The 8,315-nt window shown below is 46.5% G+C and overlaps 1 pseudogene; it reads right to left on the bottom strand.

Moving 5' to 3' along the window:
* Positions 1-207: 207 nt before the first annotated feature.
* On the bottom strand, positions 208-3,837 carry LOC134346410 (zinc finger protein 239-like; annotated as a pseudogene).
* Between the last annotated feature and the right edge of the window lie 4,478 nt (positions 3,838-8,315).

Raw genomic sequence — 8,315 nt, 5'->3', positions numbered from 1 at the left:
ACTTCCATTGTCATTGACCCATTCAAGTTTGATGTTTTCTTGCATATGTTAATTCCTTCCTGACCCACAGTGGTGTATTTTAGTGCAGAGCAGTCAGGATGGGATGCTCTTTGTGTCAGATGTGGGAATTCTGGATATTTGACAGTTTCCTTGATGACTATATTTGCAGGAAGTGCATCCAACCACAGCACCTGACTGCCTGGGTCAGGGAGTTGGATATACTCAGGATTATTTGGGAGCCTGAAGATACTATCAATGAAACATCTGAAGAGATGGCCACAGCCAGAGTACAGGCTCCGGATAGGAGATGCGTGACCACCAGCAGCGGTAAGGGGCATTCGGAAGTTGAAGCAGGGCTGTCCTGTGGGAATTCTCCTCAGCAGTTGGATACTGCTGGGTGTTGGGGGTGACCCTGATGTGGGAAGCGGGGGAATTGACCCTTTGGGGCCCAGCAGCAACAGAAAGGCTGCTGACACTGTCGGCTCAGATGCTCAACAGGGAAGTGTAAATGTAGGACTTGCGGTAGTTATAGGAGATGATAGTTAGGGGAGAGAAAGGAGATTCTGTCGATGCAGACAGAATTTAAATTACAACTGATTTCTGTGTCACAGATAAAAACCATTAAACTCCAGTCCATTAAACGTGAACATTAGCCGAGGAATACCTCCCACGCCCGGTGACCAGAGTGCAGAACTGGGTTTGATAAACAGCAGCAATAATTGCCGAGTTCGGCCCCACCAGTCACTTTTGAACTGTGATGGTTAAATATCCAGTCTGTAGCCTGTTTAAACTGTTTCCCCAGTGTGAACTCAGTAGTGTGTGACAAGGTGGGATGACTGAGAGAATCTCTTCTCACATTCAGAGCAGGAGAATGGCCTCTCCCCAGTGTGGACTCGTCGGTGTGTCTGTAAGTCAGATGACTGATTGAAACTCTTTCCACATTCAGAGCAGGCGTATGGCCTCTCACCAGTGTGAATTCGCTGATGTACCATCAGTTGAGATGACTGAGTAAATCCCCTTCCACAGTCTGAGCAGGTGAATGGTCTCTCACCAGTGTGAACTCGTTGATGCACCTTCAGCTGATATGACCGAATAAACCCTTTCCCACAGTCTGAGCAGGTGAATATCCTCTCTCCAGTGTGGACTCGCTGGTGCACTTGCAGGTCAGATAAATGAGTGAATCTCTTCCCACATTCAGAGCAGGAAAATGGCCTCTCCCAAGTGTGAATTCGCTGGTGTACCATCACTTGAGATCACCGAGTAAATGCCTTCCCACAGTCTGAACAGATGAATAGCCTCTCTCCAGTATGAACTCGCCGGTGCGCCTGTAGGCTGGATGAGTCAGTGAATTTCTTCCCACAGTCTGAGCAGGTGAATGGTCTCTCCCCAGTGTGAATTCGCTGATGTATCTTCAGTACAGATGAATGACTGAATCCTTTCCTACAGACTGAGCAGGTGAATGGCCTCTCCCCAGTGTGAAATCGCTGATGTACTTTCAGCTGATATGACCGAATAAACCCTTTCCCACAGCCTGAGCAGGTGAACGGCCTCTCCCCAGTGTGAGTTCGCTGATGTACCTTCAGTTCAGATGACCAAGTGAATCCCTTCCCACAGTCTGAACAGGTGAATGGCTTCTCCCCAGTGTGAACTGACAGGTGTCTCTGCAGTTGTGATGACTGAGTGAATCCCTTCCCAGTGTCTGGGCAAGTGAATGGTTTCTCACCAGTGTGAACTCACTGTTGTGTCAGTAGGGTGGATGACTGAGTGAATCCCTTCCCACAATCAGCACAGGTGAACAACATCTCATCAGGGTGAACTCGCTGGTGTGCATGCAGGTCAGATGAGTGAGTTTAGAGTGAATCCCCTCACACAGTTCTTTGTCAATTCATAAGTCAAATGTCAGATGTAGGGAATCCCTTGCACAATCGATGTAGTTGAAGAACTGATCTCCAGTGAACAAATACTGGTGTGTTCTCAGCACCCCACTTCCAGTGGATTTCACGGAGCTACAACAGAAGACTTCATCTCAGACACAAAGCACTTTTCCAGCTGGGATAGCATATTTCTTCATCTCCAAGGACCAATACTGATATATTGTTGAATATCTAGTAACTCCTTAAATATCTGGGCAGAGGCAGCAAAACTGACATGATGTTCTGTTTAAAATTTCCATATACAATTTTTTTGCCATTTCTAACCTGTAAAAAGGATTTACAAAAGACATCAATGAGTGAAAGACATTATTTAGAGAAGTGTATGGTCATCCTCTTTGTTAGAAGCAATGAGAGTGCAGACTATTGTCTCAATGGAGAGAAAATTGAATTGAAGAGTACGAGACTATAAAAGCAAGGATGTGTTGTTGAGTATTTATAAAGCACAGGTGTGGGCTCACATGGACTCTTGAGAGCAGATTCAGGCCCCTTATCTAGAACAGACGTGCTTACATTGGAGGGGGTTCAAAGGAAGTTTACAAAAATATTTCTGGAATTATAAGGTTTGTCATATGAAGAGTGTTTGATGGTTTGGGGCATCTACTGACTGGAGTTCAGAAGAATGAAGGGGCCCTCACTGAAAAGTCTCGATGTAGTGGATGTGGAGAGTACATTTACGGAGGTGGGGGAGTCTAAGACCAGAGAACACAGCCTCAAAATCGAGCTTTGCTCTTTCATAATGGAGATGAGGAGCAATTTCTTTTACTGGAGTGTGGTGAATCTGTGGAATGTGTTGTTATAAGTTGGTCTGGAGGCCAAGTGATTGGCTATAGTTTAGGGAAGGGGGTGGTGGATTCTTGATTAGTCAGGGCATGAAGGAATATGGAGAGAAGGCAGGAGAGTGGCATGAGAGGGAAAATGGATCAGCTGTAATGAATGGTGGAGCAGACTCGATGGTCCAAATGACCTGATTCTGCTCCTGTATCTGATGAGGAGACTAACTGTTCATGGTGCCGGAAACTGGTCTGTTCATCTCATTCTCCGACAGTCTTCCTGCCTGTGTAAGAATGGGACATTCAATCACTGACTTGGCTCAGTCTGCTTCCTTCTCTGTATTATTCTCTGTTCCATATTATTCTAAGCTGCGCAGTAACTGAAATGTGCCCACACAGAGAGCCTTTTTTACTGCACAGGTGGTATTGTGCCGTCCTGTTTTCAGGCTGCATAAAAAATTTAACCTTCAGACAAATTGTTGGTCCACACAACGTGAGAAAAATAAATTATTTCAAGTTCTGGTCATGTACTACAGCACTACAAAGAGCACGTGATGTTCCATGGCAAACCCTGGAGAGTTTCAAGTTACTCTGCCCCTCCGCACAGGTGATTGACGCTGGAGAACTCAACAGAGGCAATGCCAAAGAACATGATGGAGGGCAGTCCTCGTTCTCATTGGAGTGTGGCACACTTGTGATGTGAAAACTACAGGTCACTTGTTATCCAGGCCAAAGGTATTTGATATCATTATGTACCCAAAGCGAATGGTACTAAACGTGTTCTCACGGGTAGAAAGGTCCAGAACAAGATGGAACAAAGGTGATATCCTCAAGGACTAAAGCTGATGTAAGGAATTTGTTTTGCTCTTTTCATGCAGTACAAATTGGTATTTTCATTTACCGGAGGGTAAGGTATTCGGTGCTCCGTAGTGCCTGAGTGATCCATCTGCTGCCCTTTCCTCTCCTGCGCTTCCAAATACGCCCTACGGACTGACGGGGAAAACGCTGGTCCTGTCATCTATGGCTTCCTCTTTACCCAGAACCCCGCACGAACAAGAAACCCATCTATCCGCCACGGCTCCAGCACCTTCGCTTATCAACAGCGAGTTCCCCGGAGCCCGAGTACGGATCATTGCGCTGAGAGAGAGGGAAGGGACTGTTCCGGGGTGTAGACGGAACTCACAGTAATTGGACTTCAGTCGCGGTTCGGACGCCGGTACCGATGATAAAGACCGGCCAGATCCCAGCTCCTGCCTGCCGCCAAGTCTGCAAATGCCCTTTGACCACCGAGCGCACGCGCGAGACTCTCCGCGACCCTTACGCATGCACATGTGATCGGCTGGTCACGGACCGCGATTTCTGGAACGAGCACCAGAAGGTCTGCAAGTGTTGGAAATCCAAAGCAACTCACACAGAACGCTGGAGGAACTCAGAAGCTCAGGCAGTTTCTATGGAAATTAATAAATAGTCCGCTTTTCGAGTCGAGACCTTCTACAGGACTGAGAAACTCGGGGGAAGATGACAGAATAAAAATGTGGTCGGGGAGGGGAGAGAGGCGAGCTGGAAACTGATGGGTGGGAAAGGACAAGGAAGGGTGGGCCGTAGAAAAAAGAATCTGACAGGGGAGGAGAGTGGATCACAGGAGAGAGGGAAAGAGGAGGGGACCCGGGGGGAACATACAAACATAGAAACATAGAAAATAGGTGCAGGAGTAGGCCATTCGGCCCATCGAGTCTGCACCACCATTCAGTATGATCATGGCTGATCATACAACTCAGAACCCTGTACCAGCCTTCTCTCCATTCCCCCGATCCCTTTAGCCACAAGGGCCATATCTAACTCCCTCTTAAATATATCAATGCACTGGCCTCGACTGTTTCCTGTGGCAAAGAATTCCACAGATTCACCACACTCTGTGTGAAGAAGTTTTTCCTCATCTCGGTCCTAAAAGGCTTCCCCATTATCCTCAAACTGTGGCCTCTCGTTCTGGACTTCCCCAACTTCGGGAACAATCTTCCTGCATCTAGCCTGTCTAATCCCTTTAGGATTTTATACGTTTCAATAAGATCCCCCCTCAATCTTCTAAATTCCAACGAATATAAGTCTAGTCGATCCAGTCTTTCATCGTATGAAAGTCCTGCCATCCCAGGAATCAATCAGGTGAACCTCCCTGCTCCTGTACTCGAATCCTCTTCCTATGAATGCCAGCATACCATTCACCTTTTTCACCGCCTGCTGTACCTGCATGCCCACTTTCAATGACTGGTGTATAATGACACCCAGGTCTCGTTGCACCTCCCCTTTTCCCAATAGGCCAGCATTCAAATAATAATCTGTTTTCCTGTTTTTGCCACCAAAGTAGATAATCTCACATTAATCCACATTAAATTGCATCTGCCATGAATTTGCCCACTCACCTAACCTATCCAAGTCAACCTGCATCCTCTTAGCATCCTCCTCACAGCTAACACTGCCGCCCAGCTTCGTGTCATCCGCAAACTTGGAGATGCTGCATTTAATTCCCTCATCTAAGTCATTAATATATATTGTAAACAACTGAGGTCCCAGCATTGAGCCTTGCGGTACCCCACTAGTCACTGTCTGCCATTCTGAAAAGTTCCCGTTTATTCCCACTCTTTGCTTCCGGTTTGCTAACCAATTCTCTATCCACATCAATACCTTACCCCCAATACCGTGGGCTTTAAGTTTGCACAGTAATCTGCTGTGTGGGACCTTGTCACAAGCCTTTTGAAAATCCAAATATACCACATCCGCTGGTTCTCCCCTATCCACTCTACTAGTTACATCCTCAAAAAATTCCATGAGATTCGTCAGACATGATTTTCTTTTCACAAATCCATGCTGACTTTGTCTGATGATTTCACCGCTTTCCAAATGTGCTGTTATCACATCTTTGATAACTGACTCTAGCATTTTCGCCACCACCGATGTTTGGCTAACCGGTCTATAATTCCCCGGTTTCTCTCTCCCTCCTTTTTTAAAAAGTGGGGTTACATTAGCCACCCTCCAATCCTCAGGAACTAGTCCAGAATCTGAAGAGTTTTGAAAAATCATCACTAATGCATCCACTATTTCTTGGGCTACGTCCTTAGCACTCTCGGATGCAGACCATCTGGCCTTGGGGATTTATCTGCCTTTAATCCCTTCAATTTACCTAACACCACTTCCCTACGAACATGTATTTCCCTCAGTTCCTCCATCTCACTAGATCCTCTGTCCCCTACTATTTCCGGAAGATTATTTATGTCCTCCTTAGTGAAGACAGAACCAAAGTAGTTATTCAATTGGTCTGCCATGTCCTTGCTCCCCATAATCAATTCACGTGTTTCTGTCTGTAGGGGACCTACATTTATCTTAACCAATCTTTTTTCACTTCACATATCTATAAAAGCTTTTACAGTCAGTTTTTATGTTCCCTGCCAGTTTTCTCTCATAATCTTTTTTCCCTTTCCTAATTAAGCCCTTTGTCCTCCTCTGCTGGACACTGAATTTCTCCCAGTCCTCAGGTAAGACGCTTTTTCTGGCTAATTTGTATGCTTCTTCCTTGGAATTGATACTATCCCTAATTTCCCTTGTCAGCCACGGGTGCACTACCTTCCCTGATTTATTCTTTTGCCAAACCGGGATGAACAATTGTTATATTTCATCCATGCGATCTTTAAATGCTTGCCATTGCATATCCACCGTCAACCCTTGAAGTGTCATTTGCCAGTCTATCTTAGCTAATACACGTCTCATACCTTCAAAGTTACCCTTCTTTAGGTTCAGAACCTTTGTTTCTGAATTAACTATGTCACTCTGCATCTTAATGAAGAATTCCACCATATTATGGTCACTCTTACCGAAGGGGACTCTCACGACGAGATTGCTAATTAACCCTTCCTCATTGCTCAACACCCAGTCCAGAATAGCCTGCTCTCTAGTTGGTTCCTCAACATGTTGGTCCAAAAAACCATCCCGCATACATTCCAAGAAATCCTCTTCCTCAGCACCCTTACCAATTTGGTTCACCCAATCTATATGTAGATTGAAGTCACTCATTATAACTGCTGTTCCTTTATTGCACGCATTTCTAATTTCCTGTTTAATACCATTCGCAACCTCACTACTATTGTTAGGTGGCCTGTACACAACTCCCACCAGCGTTTTCTGCCCCTTAGTGTTATGCAGCTCTACCCATATCGATTCCACATCCTCCCGGCTAATGTCCTTTCTTTTTATTGCCTTAATCTCCTCTCTAACCAGCAATGCTACACCACCTCCTTTTCTTTCATGTCTGTCCCTCCTGAATATTGAATATCCCTGAATGTTGAGCTCCCACCCTTGGTCACTCTGTAGCCATGTCTCTGTGATCCCAATTATATCATATTCATTAATAACAATCCGCACTTTTAATTCATCCACCTTGTTATGTATGCTCCTTGCATTGACACACAAAGCCTTCAGGCTCGCTTTTGCAACACACTTAGCCCTTATACAATTATGTTGAAAAGTGGCCCTTTTTGATTTTTGCCCTGGATTTTCCGGCCTGCCACTTCTACTTTTCACCTTACTACTTTTTGCTTCTACCCTCATTTTACACCCCTCTGACTGTGTGCACTTGTTCTCATCCCCCTGTTGTGAACTAACCTCCTCTCTCCTAGTCTCTTTAATTTGATTCTCACCCCCCAACCATTCTAGTTGAAAGTCACCTCAGTAGCCCTCGCAAATCTCCCCGCCAGGTTATTGGTCCCCCTAGGATTCAAGTTTAAGCCGTCCTTTTTGTACAGGTCACACCTGCGCCAAAAGAGGTCCCAATGATCCAAGCACTTGAATCCCTGCCCCCTACTCCAATCCCTCAGCCATGCATTTATCCTCCACTTCATTGCATTCCTACTCTCACTGTCGCGTGGCACAGTCAGTAGTCCCGAGATTACTACCTTTGCGGTCCTTTTTCTCAACACCCTTCCTGTTGTTGTTCATCCATCGTTGACGTCGATGAGGACCTCGACACCATTATGATGGTGTCGAGACTAGCGCGTGATTTGGATTTAAGTGAGGGAGAGTTGCGCAGCGTCAGCCTCTCCCTCTCTGCCCAATTCCCATCTCGATCCAGTGGCAAGACAGAGTCTAGACGGCTGGAGATGGGACTAGGCGCAGTGGATGACCAGGACGTCTTCTGTGTCTTGTCCTGCTCTACACGTTCCACGACGCTTGCAGAGACCGCCTTCTTGACCGTTGGACCTTCCATTGGTCTCGTCCGCTCAATCCGCCGGAGTCTGTCTTCACATGCTGGGATAGACAACTCCCTATCTCACCGAGGGTTTGAGACCCTTCGGTTACCCTCACCTGGTTTAGCCGGCTTGTCGAAGCCCTTGCCCGGGGTGTGGCCGCTGTCGCATGCAAACAGCTACGGGGAGCCACAGGTGAGAGCTGAGTGCCAGGTGGGGACCAAAGGTGGACTAAACGCCCTAAAAAAGGACGCGACATGTTCCCCCACCAGAGGTGCTACCCCTGCCTGACACCCCACTCCCCTCCTAACTCCCTATATTCTGCTTTCAGGACCTCTTCCCTGAAGTAATAGGCAGGTGAGAAAAAGTAAAATATCAGA

The sequence above is a fragment of the Mobula hypostoma genome, chromosome 5 (genome assembly GCF_963921235.1).
Source record: "Mobula hypostoma chromosome 5, sMobHyp1.1, whole genome shotgun sequence".
NCBI lineage: Eukaryota > Metazoa > Chordata > Chondrichthyes > Myliobatiformes > Myliobatidae > Mobula > Mobula hypostoma.
This window is presented reverse-complemented; position numbering and strand designations above follow the sequence as displayed.